The 20808-nt window shown below is 39.0% G+C and overlaps 1 pseudogene; it reads left to right on the plus strand.

Annotated features, from left to right (window-relative positions):
* The first annotated feature begins 13805 nt into the window (after nt 1-13805).
* Nucleotides 13806-15934, plus strand: LOC149264998 (cytoplasmic 60S subunit biogenesis factor REI1 homolog 1 pseudogene; annotated as a pseudogene).
* Nucleotides 15935-20808: the final 4874 nt, after the last annotated feature.

Genomic DNA, 20808 nt, shown 5'->3' on the forward strand with positions numbered 1-20808 from the left:
TTTTTTCTCCTAGTTCTTATGTAAACCTTAGGAATAGGTCTAACAGGAGGAACCATTTTTGAGCTTTCAATTTTCTGGCAGAAGAGCTTTCTCCTTGCTCATTTTTCTTTTTAGTTTTAGTAGCTTAAGGCTTCTTTTTGCTGCTTTTGGCACCTCTACTCACACCTTCCCTTCTTGTCTTTCTTTTGGAGTATCCCTCGGCTGATGCAATTGTTGTCCTCTTTGTCTAAAAATGTGTTGAAGAATGCTTATCAGTTTCTTTGGGTTTTGGTGCAGGTTAGTCTACTCTATAAAACGAGAAATGGTCCCAAGTCTGGTTCCTCTTTTTCAATTCTTCTTCAACTAGAACCTTGATAATTTCCTGATGATACAGGCTGTACTCTGATGCTTCTTGATGTGTTTGAATCTTGGCTGCCATTTTGGTCAGGCTCTTCAATATAAAATAAGGCAGATTAAGAGCCCTCATACTTGCAAAATGAAACAGAAACCTCATATGGTACATAAAAACTACTGTATATCTTCTCTCACAAGTGAGGAAGATCTTAACTAGCTTGACTGTTTCTTCCCATTCTTTCTTCAGATAATTGTTGGGAATTCCTTTGGCCCAGTTGGGATCTCAGTATTCATCTCTGATAAAAGCATTGAGATCTCCTCCTATGATAAGCTGTCCTTTGAACCACTTTTCTCCTTCCCGGGGAAGGTTAAAAGCCTCTGCAATAGATTGTCCTGAAACCTGCAACTGAAAACCAAAAATGATAGCTTCCTGTCCATTTGAAAGTTTGAGCAAATTCACAGGCTACTCCTTGATGTGAGTCTCCTAACCTTGTGCAAAGTGGATATCATCCTGCCTAAATGAACAACCTTCTTACCTTCGGATTAGCATCGACTAAATCATCTCCTTGGGGTTCAATTCTCTTGAGCTTTCCACCTTTCCTAGACTTTGGTGTCATAAAATATATGCTTGCTGATGATGAAGAATAGGTGTCAAAGTGTTTGAATCCTTACCAAACAATTGTTGCAACTATCTTGAGTTAGGCTTCCTAGAAATCTGGGAATGGCTTCATCTTTCACTTTCGAATATTTGAGATGAAGCCATGGTTCAATCTCCCATGCATACAATCCTTCCTGATTACACAATATTTCATGTCATGATAGACAACATGTTGTTGTAATGATGAAGTTGAGTTGCCTTGGAGAGTCCAGTTGATCTGCTACAGGTGGTTGTACGAGGATCTTGCAAATCTGGCAATTTTCCTACATTAATTCGGACTGGATGGAAATTCCGATAGCGTATTACACGGAATGGAAAGAACGATCGTCGGAATTTAAATATTTGGCTGAGACTGACACTGCAAACACACTATAGATTTTGGGGAACCCGATTTATTTAAGATGGGTGGGGTAGAAAACGGTTGGCTATGGCTATGGCTGACACCTAGCAAATATGAACAACCAAAACGATTAATGACTACCACTTGACTTGACTTGGGGTTTGTGACCTATCCAATCATGAAATCGCATGATTTGGATTTGATATTCCACTGTCATGACACGTGGAAAATAAAAAACGGTTGTGTTTTCGGATTTATTTTTAAAAACGGGAAATGCTACTGGAAATTCTGGCAGTATTGGAATTTTTTTAAAGAAAATAGGAAATAAAGCAATAACTGAAAGACTGTCCAAAAAACAGGGGAGACTGCCTGAACGAGAAAATCGGGCGCTACCAGAAATTCCGGTAGCGCTTAATTTTTGTTTGTTTGAAATTTACAAAAGTAATCCTAAAAATAAAAGTTTCAAAACCTACTCATGACTTAGCCTAGAACTGTGCTAATAGGAGGGAAGGAGAGAAAAATAGATACGAAGAGAGAGAGAATGTCTAGGGGGGTGAGATAGAGAGACAAAGAAGGAGAAATGGAGGGAGATATCGATATAGATGGAGGGAGGAGAGAAAGGGATGAAAATTGCTTGCACTAGATGCATTGCTTTCAGTGTACAAATGTTGATTTATAATCCTATTTGATTTTTTGTATTAGATGCATTGGTTTCTGTGTAGATATTAATTTGTAATTATATTTCATTTCTTGCATTAGAGGCATTAATTTCATTAAAGACATTGATTTCTAATCTTGATTGATTGAGCTTGCATTAGATGCATCGATTTCAGTGTAGATGTTTATTCCTAATCCTATTTGATTGTTTGCATTAGATGCATTGATTCCAGTGTAGATGTTGATTCCTCATCCTATTTGATTGCTTGCATTAGATGCATTGATTTCAGTGAAAATGTTTATTTCTTATTTGATGTAACTAGATGTATGGTGTACATTAATTTCAAGGTAATTAGCTTAACATTGTGCATTAATTTCAGTATAAGCACAAAACAAATATTGATGGTGTGCATTATGACTAAGCTTTTGTAGATAACCTCAAACAAAATAAAATCGAATAAAACTTGTATTTGTAATGTTTACATCACCACATCTTTTAAAATTGATATTTGAGTTTTTTAAAATTGAATAAAACTTATTTCAATCATAAGGAATTGATTCAAATACTTAGATAACTACTTGTAAATTTAGGAAATTTGATTTAACGTTATATAAAATTATAGAAATCTTGTCATTATTGTTTTTGGACCTATATATTAAATTTCAATAAGATTGAATTATATCATGGTATGACTAAGGTCTTGTAGATAATCTCAAAAGAAATAATATTGAATAAAACCTATTTTTTGTTTACATGACATTTTTTAAAATTGAATAAAACTTATTTCAATCAAATTTGTGTTTTTTAATTGAACCTCGAGATAAGAAATTGATTGAAATACTTTAAAAATATGTTCATGCAATGGTATATGGGTGGGTCACAAAAATTTTCATATATATATATATATATATATATATATATATATATATATATAATTCAAATAATTTATTTTTAAAATTAAATTGTAATAACGTACATGTTGATTGCACTAAAAAGCATTTTCTACGAGTCAATATGAAGCATGATTGTAATCATTTCCATGTTCAATATTAAATTGATACATGATATATTTTAGTCCATTTTAAGTATCAAAGTGACTTGCATCTTAACTTAAGATTATACTTTTTTTCTTAGTCTATGAAACTGGAAATCAAAATTGTTATATTTTGTAATAAAAGTTATAATATATAGAAAAAGTTTTAAATTTGAAAAATAATTTTAACATATCCATAAAATTCAAAAATTAATGAACATCCATAAACAAGGTTAATACAAATCCATAAACTAATGCACCGGATCCCATTAGAACTCTGCAGTTAAATTTTTTGGAGGGTTTTTTGGAGCTCTGCAACCCTAATGGTCAAGCGGCCATGAGGTAGGTGGTGCAGAAAACCACAAATATAGTCAGAAAGCGGCATTGAAACCAAGAGATCACAGCAATGACAGAGGAAGACAAGAGGGGAGAGATCCCCTCCTATAGATATGCAGTGGTACAAGAAGGAATGAGCAACAACAAACTGGATGAGGAAACAAAAACACAAGGACCTGTCCTCAGAGCAAGATGGCAGGCAGGAAGCAGAGGCAAATGCTTACCGTGTGCAGTGGAAAAATCAAGATTCATTATTCCCATGAATAAACTCGAGCTCTATATGAAGGACCATGCATTAATATGCAAGTTCATTGGCATCTGGCCATCAGAAAAGGACCTAACCAGATGGATACAACAGAAATGGCAACCCCGAGACCACATAGAGCTGAATCTAGGCGCACAAGGCTTCTTTACGGTAATCTTCTCAAACCTGCAAGATAAAGAAAGAGTTTAAAAATGGTCCATATTTTCATAATAGTGCAGGTTTATTTATGAGGTACTAGGAGGAGTGTTACAACCCTAATAAAGAGAAATTCCTAGCAACTCCAGTGTGGGTAAGACTGTTCGGATTACCAATGGATTTCTGGGACCCTGAGATTCTGGAAGGAATAGGTAACACCATAGGAAGCTTTGTCAAAATAGCTGAATCAACAAAGAAAGGAAGATACACCTCTTATGCAAGAATCTGTGTCTATATGAACATAGCTGACCCGATTCTGGGAGAAGTGGAGCTAGAATACCATGAGGAGGTGTGACAGCAGGCGCTAGACTACGAGCACATCCCTTTCCGATGCAGAAAGTGTCATGAATATGGGAATCTTTACAAGGAATGCCCACTTAATTTAGAAGAGGAAGAACGAAGAAGCAAGCAACAAAGGAAATATCAAGAAGATAATGAAGGGTTTCAGGAGATAAAATATAAAAAGAAACCAGCAAAAGAAAATCCTAAGGAAGGAAGAAAGGAACAACCAGCCAAAACAAATAAGGCAAATAGATATGAAATTCTATAGGTAGAAGAAGAAGATAAAGAGACCCGAATAATGGACTATCAGGAGGAAAAAGAATAGGAGGGCAGCCCAAGCTGAGGTGCAAACAACACAAAGAGGAAAACCCAAAGTGAAACAGCGGAAAAGGTCGGAAAGGAAAAGGAGGAAAATCGGGAAAGCGAAGTAATGGAAATAGATACCAGTAGAGGGGAATATCTAACGTCAGAAGAAGAAATCCTGAGGAAACTTCTGGACAAATGGAGACACTTGGATGAAAGGTTCATCCCAGAAGAGGATAAAAAATTATACAGGGAAACCTTCCAAAAATATAAAGAAAAACAAGATCAGGGAAATATAGGAATGATTGAGAAACTAGGCATCCAACCAGAAAATAACCAAGATCAACAAAGTAAAGCGAAAGGAGGAAAAAAAAGAGGTAGGAGGAATATTCAGGAGTCAATACAGATTATGGGAGAGATGCTAGTAAATACTGGAAGAGTAGTACCACTCTCAACAGTTTTCCACCAAACAACCCCAACCACCCAATGATAATTACATCCTGGAACATACGGGGACTTAACAGCAAAGGTAAGCAGAGATACCTAGCATAAAGGATCAAAAGAGAAAAACCCCAAATTATGTTGTTACAGGAAATAAAAATAACAGGGGAGAAAATGGAGAAGATTTTAACAAAAATTAAACCAACATATGAATGTATGACAATTGATGCAAAAGGCAGTGTGGGGGGAATTGCAATCTTATGGAACCCCGCAGAAGTCACAGTAGACTACTGGATAGGAATGAAAAGGATTCTTTCAGGGAGATTCAGACTTATAGGCCATAGAGACTGGTTCTTGGTCTTGGCAATTTATGGACCTCATATAACAGTGGAAAGAGGAAACTTCCTCCTCCAAATGCAACAGTTAGGAAACATGCACATAGAAAAATTGTGGCTGATAGCTGGTGATTTTAATATGACAACTTCAAAAGAGGAAAAGAAAGGGGGATTGCAATGGGAAGAGCCAGACATGGAAAGATTTAGGGAAACATAATTGGCACTAAAAATGATAGACATACATACCATTAATGGAAAATTCACTTGGAACAACCGTAGAGGAGGAAGCAAGCAAATAGCTTCCAGGCTTGACAGGTTTCTAGCAACATAACACTTCATAGGGAAAGACATTTTCTATGAAGCGACAATTCTACCATGTCAAGGATCAGACCATTGGCCCATAAAACTGGAAATTGCCATGAACCCTCAAAACCAGAATAGACCCTTCAGGTTCGAAGCTTTTTGGTTGCGAGAGCCAACCTTCATAGAAAAAATGGAGCAATGGTGGAAGAACAATGAGATTGAAATAAAAGGAAGAAACAAGATGCATACCCTCCAACTAAGATTAAAGGAGCTAAAAGGCAAAATAAAAAATGGAATAGAGACGAATTTGGAAATATTCAAAAAGACAAAGAAAAGCTTCAGACAGATATGAAAAGACTACAACAGAAAATAATAGAAGACAGGAGAACAGAGGAACTAGCACAGGAAGAAGGAGTGGTACTAAACAGGCTAGAGGAAAGAAGAAAACAGGAGGAAATTTTATGGAGATAGAAGTCAAGAATACAATGACTAAAAGAGGGGGAGAGAAACACGAAATTCTTCCACAAGGCCATGCAGCAGCATAGACAATAGAATAGAATATTCTCTCTAAAAGATAATCAAGGCAACAGGTTAACTCGGAAAGAGGAGATGGAGAAGAAGAGATAGCAAAAATAAGTCAATACATACCCAGAAGGGTGAATCGAGAACAGAACATGGAACTCCTAAGGGTGATAACTAAAAAAGAGGTAGAATAGACAATGATGACAATAGCAAAGAACAAAGCCCCAGGACTGGATGGGTACACAGTAGAATTCTTCCAAGCCACCTGGAGCTTTATGAAGCAAGACATTGTAAATGTCATGGAAGAATCTAGATGCACGAAAATAATGCATCCATCTTGGAATGCAACTTTCCTCTCTTTGATCTCGAAGATGGAAAAGGTTGAAGAACCTCAAGGTTTCAAACTGATAGCATTATGTAATGTAATTTACAAAATCCTAGCCACCATAATGGTGAATAGACTTAAATCTATCCTCCCAGAACTGATTTCATAGGAACAAACAGGGTTCGTGAAAGGGAGACAAATAGTGGATGGAATCATAGTTGCACAAGAGGCAATCCATTCACTGAAGAATTCAAGACAGAAAGGTGATCAAAATAGACCTAGCTAAAGCATATGACAGGCTAAGTTGGTAATATCTACAGAAAATCCTAAAAGCTTATGGGTTCGACGACAGATGGATAGAATGGGTCATGTCTATGATCACCACACCAATTATGTCCATAATGCTAAATGGGACTCCCACAAAAACTTTTAACCCGTCCAAAGGGCTTAGACAGGGGGACCCTCTCTCCCCATTCCTGTTCATAATAGCTGCTGATGGTATGGGAAGATTAATAAAAGCAAGAGTGAATAGTGGAAAGCTAAAAGGCCTTAGATTGTGGGGAGAAGAACTACCCCTAACACATCAACAATTCGTAGACGATGTCATGATGTATGGACAAGCCAACCTCAAAGAAGCAAAGAAATTACTGGAAATCCTTGGGGATTTTACAAAAGCATCAGGTACAGAGATAAATAAAGATAAAACAAAAATCTTCTTCTTCAACACCCCAATGACTTCCCAATCATTCCTAGCAAGAACAATGGGTTTCCGAACAGGGAAGTTCCCCACGAAATATCTAGGTATCCAGCTAAGTGATAAGAAAAATAGAATTGATAACTGGGGAGGTATGATAGGGAAAATACAAAGAAGAATGGATAATTGGACGTTCAGAGCTCTAAACACCTTGAGTCACCTCATTCTCCTTAAATCGGTCCTCCAATCAATGCCAATTTACCAAATGACCAGCCAAGCTATACCAAAAGCAATATGCGAAAAAATGGTGGAAATTTTCAAAAAGTTCCTATGGCAAGGAACAAACAAATCTAAAAAGTGGGCATTGTTATCATGGAAATGGTTGAGCAAAACATTAACTGAAGGAGGATTAGGGTTGCGAGATCCATATATTCTAAACCAAGTAATGGGCACAAAACTGTGGTGGAGATGGATACAAGGAGGAGAAGATTTATGGAAAACATTGTGGGAAAAGAAATATGAGATGGCCAGATCCCCTGAAGGAAAATTGAGAAGCCAATCAGAAAAGAAAGGTTCCGCAATTTGGAACCGGGCGAGGTCAAATAGGGATCTGATAAGAAAACATAGTTTCCGGGAAATCAGGGAGGGCGAAAAAGTAAACTTCTAGAATGAGGCATGGCAACAGAGAGAAACCCTCCATAAACAACCTCAACTCCAAGAAATTTACCCTTTTACCACCCAAATGGAGGAAGATGCAACTCGAAACTATTGGCTGCTTGAAAGGGATGGATACTAGAGAAAATGGAAAACGAAAGAGGACTGGCAAGAAGCACCAGAAACAGAACAATGGGCAAATTACAAAAAGGAGATGGAGACAAGGAAAATTGCAATTAAAGGAGGAATGGACATTATAAGACGGGGAAAACGAATCAAAGGGATGTTTATGACAACAGAAGTATACTACATAAAAGCGGGTAGCACTACCAATCTCGAAATTAAAAAATGGGATAGAATCTGGAAAATGAAAACTTGGCCAAAGGTAGCGTTATTTACCTAGATAGTGTCCCACGGGCGAGCTTTAACCTGGGACCAGTTGAGAAGGAAGGGGATGCAAGGTCCATCACACTGTGTCCTATGCCAGGAACAAGATGAAATGACGGAACACCTGACCAACTCCTATCGAGTTAGCAATATCCTGTGGCAAAACCACCAACAACTTTTCGAGATTAGTGACAGAGATACAAGCAGCATAACATTAACTATAGAAAACTGGAGGAGTAAACCGTACCGTAATGTAATATTGAATAGAGCCTGGAATCTCTCCATAGGGTTCATCCTGTGGAACATATGGAAAGAAAGGAATCGGTTGATTTTCAAGGATGAAGGAAAAGCCATGAAGGAAATATGGAGCCAAACAATCCAAAACATAAGAGAAACCATAATCCTAGAGAAGTGGAACGACAAAGATTGGAAAGCAGACCAGACAGAGACATGCATTCTGAACTGCTTGCAAATAAAAATAAGTATCACAGACATGGCTGCAAGAAAACACAAGGACGTAGAAGCAGGAGAAAATGAGCACTACAGGAATCCACCGCAGGGATTCACAAAATTGAACTTTGACGGAGCGGCAAAAGGGAACCTAGGGGAGGCAAGCATAGGAGGAATACTCAGGGATGACAGAGGAAGAGCGCTATGGGTATACACGATGGATTGTGGAAATGCATCAAATAATGAGGCAGAATTCCATGCGTTGAATAGGGGGATAGAAATAGCCATCCGAGAAGGATATCAAAAACTCCAGATAGAAGGAGATTCGAAGCTCGTGATAGACATTCTCAAGCAATTATAGCACGGAGCACCAGCAAAGAAGCTGAGTCGCAGCTGGCGGACTGCATGGATAATCAAAGAAATAAGCCAACAGTTGAGAAGGATAGCCTACATAATACCTTCCCATGTGAGATGAAAAGGAAATTCTCCTGTTGATTGCCTCGCGAACTGGGGATGCAGGAAGGGAGACCAGCAAATGGATGCAAGCGCGGAAGAGCTCAACCAAAAAGAGGATATGGTGCAACTGATACAACTGGTAGAACAAGACAGGATTATGAGCGAGCATCTAGAGAATTCGACGGGAAAAGACCAGAGAGGAGAGGGAAAAGGATAGACGCATTTACAGAGGAGGAACAGGATGGAGGAAGTTCGGTGATTAGCACGATGATGGACGAGGGCAGGGGTAGGACAAACCCCGAGAGTACGGGGGATGAGATGGAAAGGAATGTTAGAGGAGAGGGAAGGACAGAAAAATCGAAGACGGGCAGCGAAATAAAGACAAGTGGCAGGGCAGAGTCAGAGATCCGATGGCAAGAGCAGCTGGGAGAGGAAAGAAGTTAATGCAGGATAGTGGACAGGACAAGAGGGCAGCATCCCAAGGCAAGAGGGAAGGGATGCGTGCCGAGGAAAAAACAGGACAGCTGGCGGTAAAGACAAGAGTCGGGAATGAAAAAGAAATAAAGCTTAAGGAAAAGGGGAAAGAGGCATTATGCATGCAGATGAGAACGAAGAAAGGTGACGAGAAAGGAAGAGGAGGCAGCGAGAAGAAGCAGAAGGAGGAAGCAAGACGACACTCGGTAAGCGGGTATGTGATATCTCTGGCCTTAAATCCTGAAAGCATAAATTGTTTGAGAAATAGGTTAGGATTGCAGTATGGTAAGCACACCTGGTATTATCATTTCATTTGTGATAGCAATCTTAGAGGATTGAAAGGGAAAAATCTCGAAGAGATCCCATCTGCTAGGGACAGAGATAAGGTGAGGAGAGGAGGTGAACCTCATGAGAATAAGGGCATGCTTGAACAAAATTTTAACGTCCCCCACCTTAGAATATGGATCCTGGCAAGATTCATAAAAGGGAAAGGCCGAAATTTGCAACCTTGAGAGACGGAAGCTGGGAAAGGAAATACTAGAGCTCCTGGGAGATGGAGATGCACCCTAGGGGGAGGGTCAAAAACACAGACAATAGAAACTCTGCCTGAAAACCTAAGAAAACTGGCCAAAGGGGAGGCCTTAGTTGCCTAATTCTTACCAAGGGCGAGACCCCGGGCAAGAAGAGGCAAAACAAGCAGGAGTGGGATCCCTGCGTGGGCTGGGGAAAGAAAAGTAACCACTGTAACCCCATGACCAGGAGAATTATCAAAGCCAAAGCCAAACTCAGTTGGGGGGGAAACCAGAGGCTTGGAAATTCAAGAAGAGGGGGGGAATCCCAAGGAAAATAATATAAAACTATATGATATGGCTGACATATGTGTTGATTCTGTGATAGGTCTAGCAACAGAACAGGGAAAGATAGTGAAACAGGTCAAGGAGAAAAAGGTGAAAGGATTCAACCACAAAGCTGACAGTAGAATGGCTCCTAGGAGAAGCAAGAGGATAGTCAAGAAAGAAGAAGGAACAAGCAGTCAGGGAAAGAAAAGAGGCAGGAAGCCAGACAGAGACCACATGAAGATGATCATTGACTCCTACATGGAAGGAAATCTGAAGGAAGTCAGGGATCAGATTTACAGCTGGGAGCGAGATCTAAGAGACAACCTTAGATACAGAGACATACCCATGGAAGAATGGGAAGGAATGGTGCAAGACCCCGGGACAACGAATGGAAGACAATCCCTGTTCACAAAGACCCTGCAGCAGTACTGGATCATGAAACATGTTTTGGCACGGGCCATGACTCTACACCATGAACACATGGAAGGAGAAGTATTTGACAAATAGGAAAGCAGAAAGGAGAAGGACCCGGTTCGTGCAGAACTTCTCAAGGAAATAGCGACCATATAGATACAGACTTACCGGAACAATCTCACCCTGGGAAGGATTGAACAGACCCTGACAATGATAAAGTGGAAACTGGAACAGAGATGCGAGATGCCAGGCTCCAGTGCAAAGGCACCAGCTCTGATAGCATCCTCAGATGAGGATTAATGTAGAGATCTAGATAGTTTTGTTTTTCTGAATTTTGATTTGATGATGAAAATAAGCATGTATGTTTTGATCTTTAGCGATAATAGTAGAGATAGCCAACATAGAAACAGTGGATGGATTATTATGAACTTATTCAAATTTTGGAATGGTTTTAATGCTGACTGGTGGTCACCTGGTTTCCTTCGGGCAGGTGACTACCCAAAGCAAATGGATGTAAAAAACTTTTGAAAATAGCTAATACATAGAGACCTACCAAGTTTACAAAAAAAAAATACAAATCCATAAACTGAAATAGTGAATGTATCAATAAACTATCCATATGAAAATATATACAAATTACAAATATCACATGAATATCCATAAACTGAAATAATAAGCATCCAACAACTAAAATAATGTTCATGTACATCCATAAATTGTCCATGTATGAAAATATACAAAATTTGTATCACATGTGAATGCGCCCTATGAAATGAGCCTGAAGATATACGAACTATCCACTCTATTTACCACCAAAACTCCTATGTTAGTTTTGTCGTGTAAATTAAATGTCCATAAGCTAGAATTGCAATATAACATATTCAAATTCAAACTAATTAGATCATTCTTTGTACAAAATAAACAATATGGAAATAAATGATTTTCAAACACATTTTTAACTACATATACATGAATCTACTAACCTCAGTCGAGTCCAAACATAAGTCAGATAGGATGGGGGTCTAATGAATCTAGATTTGGCGCTCCCTACGTATGGTTCAATGATTGGGGCATGAATCAATGGACTCACATCATTAGTGCCTCTAAAATCCATTTTCCCACTCATGTTTCCACATAACAGGGACATTACACTCTGCATATGGGCCTGTGTACAGAATGGAAAGGAAAAATTATAATTAGTCTACAAATTAATTAGCATATATGTGTAACTTAAAAAATAAAGGGTTGAAATATTAGGAATAAAAAATTGTACCTCAATTGTTGGTCCATGTGGTTGTACATAGTAACTCTCCTCCATATTAGTGTCATGAGGTTGAGTTGGATATGGACGAGAATCCATGGAAACACGCTCTGGTGGAGGACAGTCTGGTTGATCAACTGCCCCCTCGGATGACCTCATAAGCTCATCTGTGTAGTTGGATTGTGTCTACATGTTATCATGAACTTATTAATTTAAATTCAATCTAATATGAACTATAAATTAATATAAATAATTGTGCATAATTTGACAATAAGAGTCCAGAATTTCATGTGTATATATATGTGTGTGTGTGTGTGTGTGGTTTGTGTCATGTTGGTCATGCACCCTCCAAGTGTCACGAATGACATCACAATACATACATGCATATGTCAAAAGTTGGTCATTGGGTAAACTCGTGAGAAATGAATCATCATATAAGGGCATTGGTGGGTGATGAGGGAATGGTGGTGGTCTCTTAATCTCTCCATCCAATGAAACATGCACACTGACTAATGACATTTGCATGTTATCTGCAATAGTATCTCTGATCTCAGCACCGAGTTACGACAACTCCTCTAGCTCTATTGGTAATACCAAGTGTTAGACTCAGTATTGTCAATCCTCTGTCAGAGTCAAATTCACCAAGGTTCATTTCTCGTCATTTGCAGTCATCAAATTCCATTTTGGTCAAAAAGAGTCATTTTAATTCTTGAGTCCAGGGTTTTGTCTCCAGAAGTGTGAAATAACGCTTGCAGGCCCGAGGGAGGTTCAGTAAGTTTTTATTTCAGGAATGTCATCGTCAATAATGCGAGATTGATTCTTTTTCAAAACCCTGTTTTGAAGAAGAAATCATCAAATGTGTTTTTTGTAATAAATATGTAATTTGTCAAAGTGTTTCGAAGTTGCACAACTCTTCAATGGCAGCAGCTTTAGCTGCTCCTATCCCTGCAAAAGCACAAACAGAAAGAACATCATCAGCACAAAGAGACAAAGCAAAATCAAATGAAATAGAGTTTGCATTCAAATGCCAAAATTATACAACTTGGTGGGCTGAATATCAAAAGATGAGGTTAAGGAGGTTATTGTGCTGAGTGCTTCTGCAAACAAACTGGCAAAGCTGAAGGAGAATACTGCAGAATATGCTGGTCTCATTGTGGAGGAGCAACGAAATCAAGATTCCACTTCAAAAGCCTAAAAGGTTGACTCAAGGAGAAGGAAGGCATTCAGTGGTCTTGGATCATCAGATGCAAAGATTTGTAGATATTCATGATTCCCTGAAATCTTTACCAAGGGTCTTGCTTTGTTCATTAGAAGAAGGTAGGTTGTTGGTGACTTTATAGGAGCTGCCATTTCCAACACCTCACATACAAAGGTTACGACTTCCAGCTCCAGAGACAGTTCAGATATCAGCAAGTGATGGTACTTCTTTATATGGAGCTGTATATATAGACCAGCCATCGAAATATATGGCCCACCTCCTTACATGACTTTGGTCAGTGTATATGGTGGTCCTAATGTTCAGATTGTTTGCAACTCATGGATGAACATAGTTGACATGAGAGCGCAATATCTACACAGCAAAGGATTTTTGCCTTGGAGGGTTCGTAACTATAGACCTGCTATTTTTCAATGAAAAGATTATATTGAATTTGCTACAAGGAAAAGGAAGCTGTTATAGCTTGACAATAGAGGGAGTGCACGTGACACAAGGGCCACATTAGAAACATGTGCACTATGCATGCCAATTGTTGCGAAGGTTTAAAGGTCAAGACTCACGACCTGGGAGCAACTCAAACAAAATTTAAGGCAAACTGTGTGTAGATTTGGGTGCACGGTGCATAGAGCATATGGCGCGGTGCACATGCGCCGCGTGGCGCATTGGGCGCTTTTACAGAGTGCAAATATACATTGGCGTGGTGCACTGGCTATGCCACGCGACGCACAAGTTAGACAATCAAAATTTCTATTGTTTCTCTGCAAATGGAGGAAGACGCTGTTGTTATCCTGCACCAGAGCGCTTTTATGAACCAGGAAGTGAAGCTCAGATTTGCTGCAGCCGCTTCTCGTTTTCTAATAAAGCCAACAAGGTTCCATTTGGTCCATCTCAAGTTCCGCGGTCACAAACCCCTGGGTATCAACAGAATAGTAACGACAATGCAGAACGTGCATAGTTACAGTAGACAATAGCTCAGGTTATACAATATTTGGTGATGGGACCAAAAGCAGACAACACTTATTTGGCGTGCATTGCTGCAGCATGTAGAAGAACTATGTGATTTTTTTTTGGAGAGAAGCAATGTTGTTGGTGTTCCTGGAGTGACAGAAGCCTTATTCCGAGCAAGACAGTAAGCTTTGGCTGAGGAACAGAAGAGGCTGGAAAGCAACCGGATGTTGTATAGCTGCTCACTTTGTGGAAAGGAATACAGAAGTGTTGAAGCACATGCTCAAAATCTTAAGTCAAAGGCTCACATTCAGCGTGCTTCTGAAACACCAGCTTCTCGAAGTGCTGGAATTACTGTCATTAAGCCACTACCAGAACGTGCAGCAAACAAGTCCTCTTTTGTCATCAAACCTTCTTCTTCTCTGAATGAAGATAAATTGGAAGAATCTGAAGGCAGTGAAGAATGGGAGGAGGTCGAGACCTATGACATGGTTGGTGTAGCATCAGAATCTATGAAGAGTTTGGATGTTAATGAATCAAGTTTAGGAAATGCTGGAGGTAGTTTTGAGTCGATAGCAGAGAAGTTAGAGTGGGATGCCAGTTGCTGCTTCATATGTGATTTTAGTCCAGATGGGACCATTGAGAGTTGTGTAGAGCATATGCACAAGATGCATGGATTTTTGTTCCTGATGCTGAATATTTGAAAGATGTCCGTGGATTACTAAGCTATCTTGGCCTCAAGGCGACCGACGATTTTATGTGTTTGTATTGCAATGAGAAACGAAAACGATTTCCAAGTCTAGAAGCTGTTAGGAAGCATATGATTTCTAAAAACCACTGTAAATTAAACTACGGAGATGGAGACGAAGAAGAAGATAGTGATTTAAACGATTTTTATGACTACAGCAGTAGTTACGCGGACGAAAGTGGGATGCAAATAGTCCCCACAGAAGAAAATCTCAATGACAATATTGAACTTGGCTTTGGAGGGGCTGAACTGGTAATCCAAAGAAAGTTTGAAAATGGAACAACATGCAAGATGCTTGGTTCTCGTGAATTTCTTCGTTATTACCATCAGAGGCCACGCCCAACGGTTGAGAGAGATGTTTCTCTTTCTCGTGCATTAGTCTCAAGGTATCGAAGCATGGGTTTGGCAACTGTGCAATCAAAAGAGAAGATATTGTGGCGCAATGCATTAAAGAAAATACAACGTTCTGGAGTGAAGGCAATTGCCATAGATGTATTCTGTGATTCATTTGAGACAGCTCAGACCGATGCATGGTCGGAAAACGCCTATGTCTTTTCGGCTGGATCTAAATTTAAACATATGTACACGTGTTCCTCAGAAACTACGTGGTTATCTCCATTCTGGGCACGCAAAGGTTGCTCAAAGGGACAAAGGGCGCATAAAGGAACTACGTGGCTTTGCTCAGAGGGATAAAGGGTGCATAATCATACGCCTTGATCCTGCTAAGAGAGAGTAATGAATTTGTTGCGATTTGGATGCATGTGGTATTAAAGGAGAAATTGCAGCTTGGACCGTGGATTATTACAAAACCGTAGATGTACAGGTGGAATGTCGGCATTCTTATGGCAATCAAATTCATTTCGCCGATGGATTTTCTGGAAAAGTCTTCGTTCAAAGGCGTGTTTATTGAAAATTGGTTTTTATTCAAATGACAGATGGACAAGAGACTACCAACTAATTATACCAAGGAACTATATGATGCAGTGAATAAACATTTTGGCCAGAAAGGAAATGATGTTGGAGATATGATTATTGATACATCCACATCAGATCATGGAAACATTTGAAGATTGCCTTACACCTGCAAAGAATGTGATAATGCATGAAATACAATGCCTCAGACACCACTTCAGAGCCCTGGTGATACCTCTACTGATAGAGATAAACAATATCCAAGGAAAAAGAAAAAATCATCATCAAAAACAGTTGGCATTAAGGCAACCTTGTCTGAGAACAATAAGATGATCATGTCAAACCTTAAAATGGCTGAGGAGGGGCGGATGAAAAGTCATGAAAAATATTGTAATCTGTTTGAACGGAGAATGGAGATGGATGAGAAATATCTGAACCACCATGCAATGAATGTGCAACGGATGATCAATGTTGAGGACGAAGGAAGGTGAAAAGTCAAAAATTAAATGCCTAAATATAAAACAAAGATATCCACAACAGAGGGTTCAAATGAGGAAAATCCACAGGACTCCGGCGGAAAACAGAGGAGGCGACCTTGAATGACACAAGTCTTCAATACAGGTGACAATGCATTATTCAAAAATCGATTCCATAATGGCATACCACAAACAAAGGCATTTCTTGCTCGCAGTAATCTTTTGGAATGTGATTACCAACGACATGGTTCACTTCCAAATTATCAAACCAAAAACGAAATCCAAGATTCCTCGCGCTATTTAAAGACACTTTTCTACAGTAGTTTGATTTTAAAGAGACAAGTCGAACAACTTCCGATGTGTGCCTCAGTGGAAAGAATGTGCTGCTACAAGCATAATTCAGCTACAACAAATTCTTAAGTACCCTGTAGTTTGGGTGTAAGTTCGATGAAATAAATTCATTACCTGACTTGACTTTTTCTTTGGGTCGAGTATTAGTTTTAGTCATAAAGAATGAGAGAAGAATATCATCTGAACTTAATTGAGACTCTTTGAAGTTGGTTCCATTTCGGTCTTAGAAGAATCTTGAGTGGAGTATCAGTGAGAGGGATAGATCAAATTCTATAAAAACGCATTTTCAGTCCATAATATAGGGGAAGGGGGGAAAGCGTTGAACACATCAGTATTGTTGTAAGCAGTGCATAAAGGAGAAGGCCCTGAATGACACAAAAGGTGAAAAAGTTGAAAACCAAGCGGTGAAAAAGGCACAGGGAAGGCAAAAAGTTGGAAACCGAAAAGCCAAAATTTAAATCAAAGACATCTACCAGGGCAGAGAAACAGGATTGGATTTCCTATTTTTCACTTCAGTTATGATCTGCAGCTACAGTTGTCGTCTTTTTATTGATCATCAAAAAGTTTCAAGTGGAATAATGTAACGCTGTTCTGTTTATAGAACAGATGGACGGTTCCTTTCTTATCCTCAGGATTTTAGGTGAAACGGCCCCTATTCTCATCGATATGTTTTCCCATTCCTAAGTCTATTTATTGTATGAAAATTATGTGTAAAGGGTTCTGAGTTCTGGGAAACGGTGGAGGAATAACTCAACGTTTGGCTGTACAGATTGATAGAGAAATAATTAAATGGTGCAGCTCTGATTTATAAGATTCTTGTGGTATGAGTTTTGGCATGTGTTTTTCTCTCTGTTTCATATGTATCCTGTGATGTTTTGCATTTCATTCATGATCGTTTCCAGCTGAATACTTTTAAGTGAGAAAGGTAGAATTCAGTCATTGCTCTGCCTTGAGGAAGTGTTCAGTATTTATGTGTTTTCTTCTGCCTGGAAAGGATTCATACATTAATGCCCTTTTCAGCTTTCTTAAACAGTCTTTTCACCCCATTTAAATTCAATTCGATTGCTAAAACCTCATGCTTATCTCGCCTTATGAAATATCCTGTGCCTTTGGTTAAATCTCTGCTCATGCTGTCCTTGTCCCATGCAACCCAGCAACTTAGTCATTAAATCAAATATCCCTCATTCAAATTCATTTTACTAGCCTAAATCAGTTCGCATTTTAAGTCATCTCGGATTCTATTGATCATTTTATCGAGATAGACTCGGAGAGAGCCCTCTCCTATCCTCGTAGGGCTAGCTACCAGGCTGAGCTTGGTTTGATGTTGCCTTGAACCTTGCCTTCATTTAGCCTGAGGAAGATTCGAGCGCTAACATAGTGGCGACTCCACTAGGGAAGAAGTTTACTTGTAGATTGTCTTGCCCTAGTACATATCTCAAGTTCAAAGCTGATTTTTGATGGTGAACAACGATCAGACATAAGAAGACGACTGAAATCATTCACCTGGCGACTACATTCACTGAAGAATCCAGCAATCAATCCTTCAGGGTGACTCCACTGCAGAGAGATCAGTGGCGGTAAGATTTTCAAGATGGATCGGATTGCAAGAAGATATGCTCCCATGAGTGGAGATCACATCCCAGGTTTTCCAAATAAAATGCCCAAGGTAGATTGGTCAAAGAATTTGCCTGTGTTCAGAAATGTGGAAGGTAATGACACTGCTCTTCATCTGGTGAAATTTCACATTCACGTGCATAAATTAAAGACCGATTTTCCTGAAGACTGTTTGATGAAAATGTTTATGGCTACTTTGGAAGACAAAGCCCAATCTTGGTATGAAAGTTTGCCACCTGCTTCCATCTATTATCTGAAGGATTTTCATTCAATATTCTTTGATAAGTATAAAGAATCTTATCCATCATTAAATTTAGTTCAGGATTGTTGCAAGCACGCTTATGGTTTTATTGAGAGTCTTGAAAAATACTATGAGGATGATAATTTTATGGACAAAGAAATCATGGAAGCATTGTATGAAAATCCATTTCAGCAGTCTACAGAACTCTTAGAGGAAACTTTGCAACAGGATCAGAATCAGCAGGTTGAAGAGCTCCATATGGCCGAAAATGAGGAAAGAAGAAGTACTATTTCAGATCTGGTTGAAATAAATGAGGATACGCAGGAAAATGATGTTCCAATCTCCGAAAATGATGATGATAAACCAGATCGAGAGACAGATTGTGATGAGGAAAAACAGGTTCTTCCGGATCCCATAGAAGAGAAATGCATTGTTGAGGCTGCCTCAAACGAAGAAGGCAGAGTTACAAGCCTAACTGCCCTCATCTCATCAGATCAAAACCTTCCTACCAAGGTAATCCAGCCAGTTCATGAACAGCAAGAGGATATCTTTGTTCAAGTAGGTGAAAAAGTTTCTCTGGATGAATTTATGATAGATGATAGAGACGTCATGCCTGAGTTTCAAGAATCATCTGAAGTTGCTTTTCTTATGATTAATGAATGTAATATGGAACATGAAAACTTGGCTATCATATCATATGAAGATGACCTACATTACATTCACACCGCAAAAGATCAAAACATTCAGGATTTCCATTCAGATTCTTCTTCATATGTTTCGTGTTTTGAAACGTTCTTTGATGAGGAAATCTGCTCATCTACTTGTTCAGAATTTTTTGAAGACTAGGAACGTGCTCTTATTTATGAAGAAAAATTAGAGGCAAGAGAAAAAGACATCTCGTTTTCTCAATAGGAGGTGGGAATGGCAAATCTTCATGTTTTTCAAGATCCTCTGGCAAGTTGGTTGCAACCAGCAGTGAAGGTGATTATTGTGGTGTTCAGTGATGAAGGAGATCATGGTAAATTAGCTTTTTGGAGACCCAGTTACAAGCATCTACTATTGACCAGAAGATCTGATAGGAAGAATCAGTCAAGAAGCCATCTTCTTGATTGGTTGCATTGGCATTTTGATATAGTTTGAGGATATATTGTCTTGTAAGAAACACAGGTGGCCATGTACTGCCACCAAGCTTTAAGATTTTAGTCTAGGTCTTTTTCATTTTGAGTTAGTTTGTTCGACTCAAGTTTTTCAGTCATTTCAGTTTGCATTGAGTCAGTTTGAGTCAAGTTTCAGTCAATAAATTGAGTCATGTTGGTTTGACGGAATAATGGACTCCATAGCCCAATGGACGAAGGCACTGTCTGCTCTCCCAAAGATCTGTTGTTCTTGGCACCTCCACGGAACGACAGCTGCCATCCCAATTGGAGCCAATGTTAGACTCAGTCTTGTCAATCCTCTGTCAGAGTCAAATTCACCAAGGTTCATTTCTCGTCATTTGCAGTCATCAAATGCCATTTTGGTAAAAAAGAGTCATTTTAATTCTTGAGTCTAAGGTTTTGTCTCCAGAAATGTGAAATAACGCTTGCAGGATAGAGGGAGGTTCAGTAAGTTTTTTATTTCAAGAATGTCATCGTCAATAATGCGAGATTGATTCTTCTTCAAAACCCTGTTTTGAAGAAGAAATCATCAAATGTGTTTTTTGTAATAAATATGTAATTTGTCAAAGTGTTTCGAAGTTGTACATCTCTTCAATGGCAGCAGCTTTAGCTGCTCCTATCCCTGCAAAAGCACAAACATAAAGAACATCATCAGCCCAAAGAGACAAAGCAAAATCAAACGAAATAGAGTTTGCATTCAAATGCCAAAATTATACAACTTGGTGGGCTGAATATCAGAAGATGAGGTTAAGGAGGTTATTGTGTTGAGTGCTTCTGCAAACAAACTGGCAAAGCTGAAGGAGAATACTGCAGAATATGCTGGTCTCATCGTGGAGGAGCAATGAAATCAAGATTCCACTTCAAAAGCCTAAAAGGTTGTCTCAAGGAGAAGGAAGGCATTCAGTGGTCTTGGATCATCAGATGCAAAGATTTGTAAATATTCATGATTCCCTAGAATCTTTACCAAGGATCTTGCTTTGTTCATTAGAAGAAGGTAGGTTGTTGGTGACTTTATAGAAGCTGCCATTTCCAACACCTCGCATACAAAGGTTACGACTTCCAGCTCCAGAGACAGTTCAGATATCAGCAAGTGATGGTACTTCTTTATATGGAGCTGTATATATAGACTAGCCATCGAAATATATGGCCCACCTCCTTACACGACTTTGGTCAGTGTATATGGTGGTCCT

Source organism: Pinus tabuliformis, chromosome 6 (genome assembly GCF_031772625.1).
Source record: "Pinus tabuliformis cultivar Carrire ecotype Pingquan chromosome 6, CPIR1, whole genome shotgun sequence".
Taxonomy (NCBI): domain Eukaryota; kingdom Viridiplantae; phylum Streptophyta; class Pinopsida; order Pinales; family Pinaceae; genus Pinus; species Pinus tabuliformis.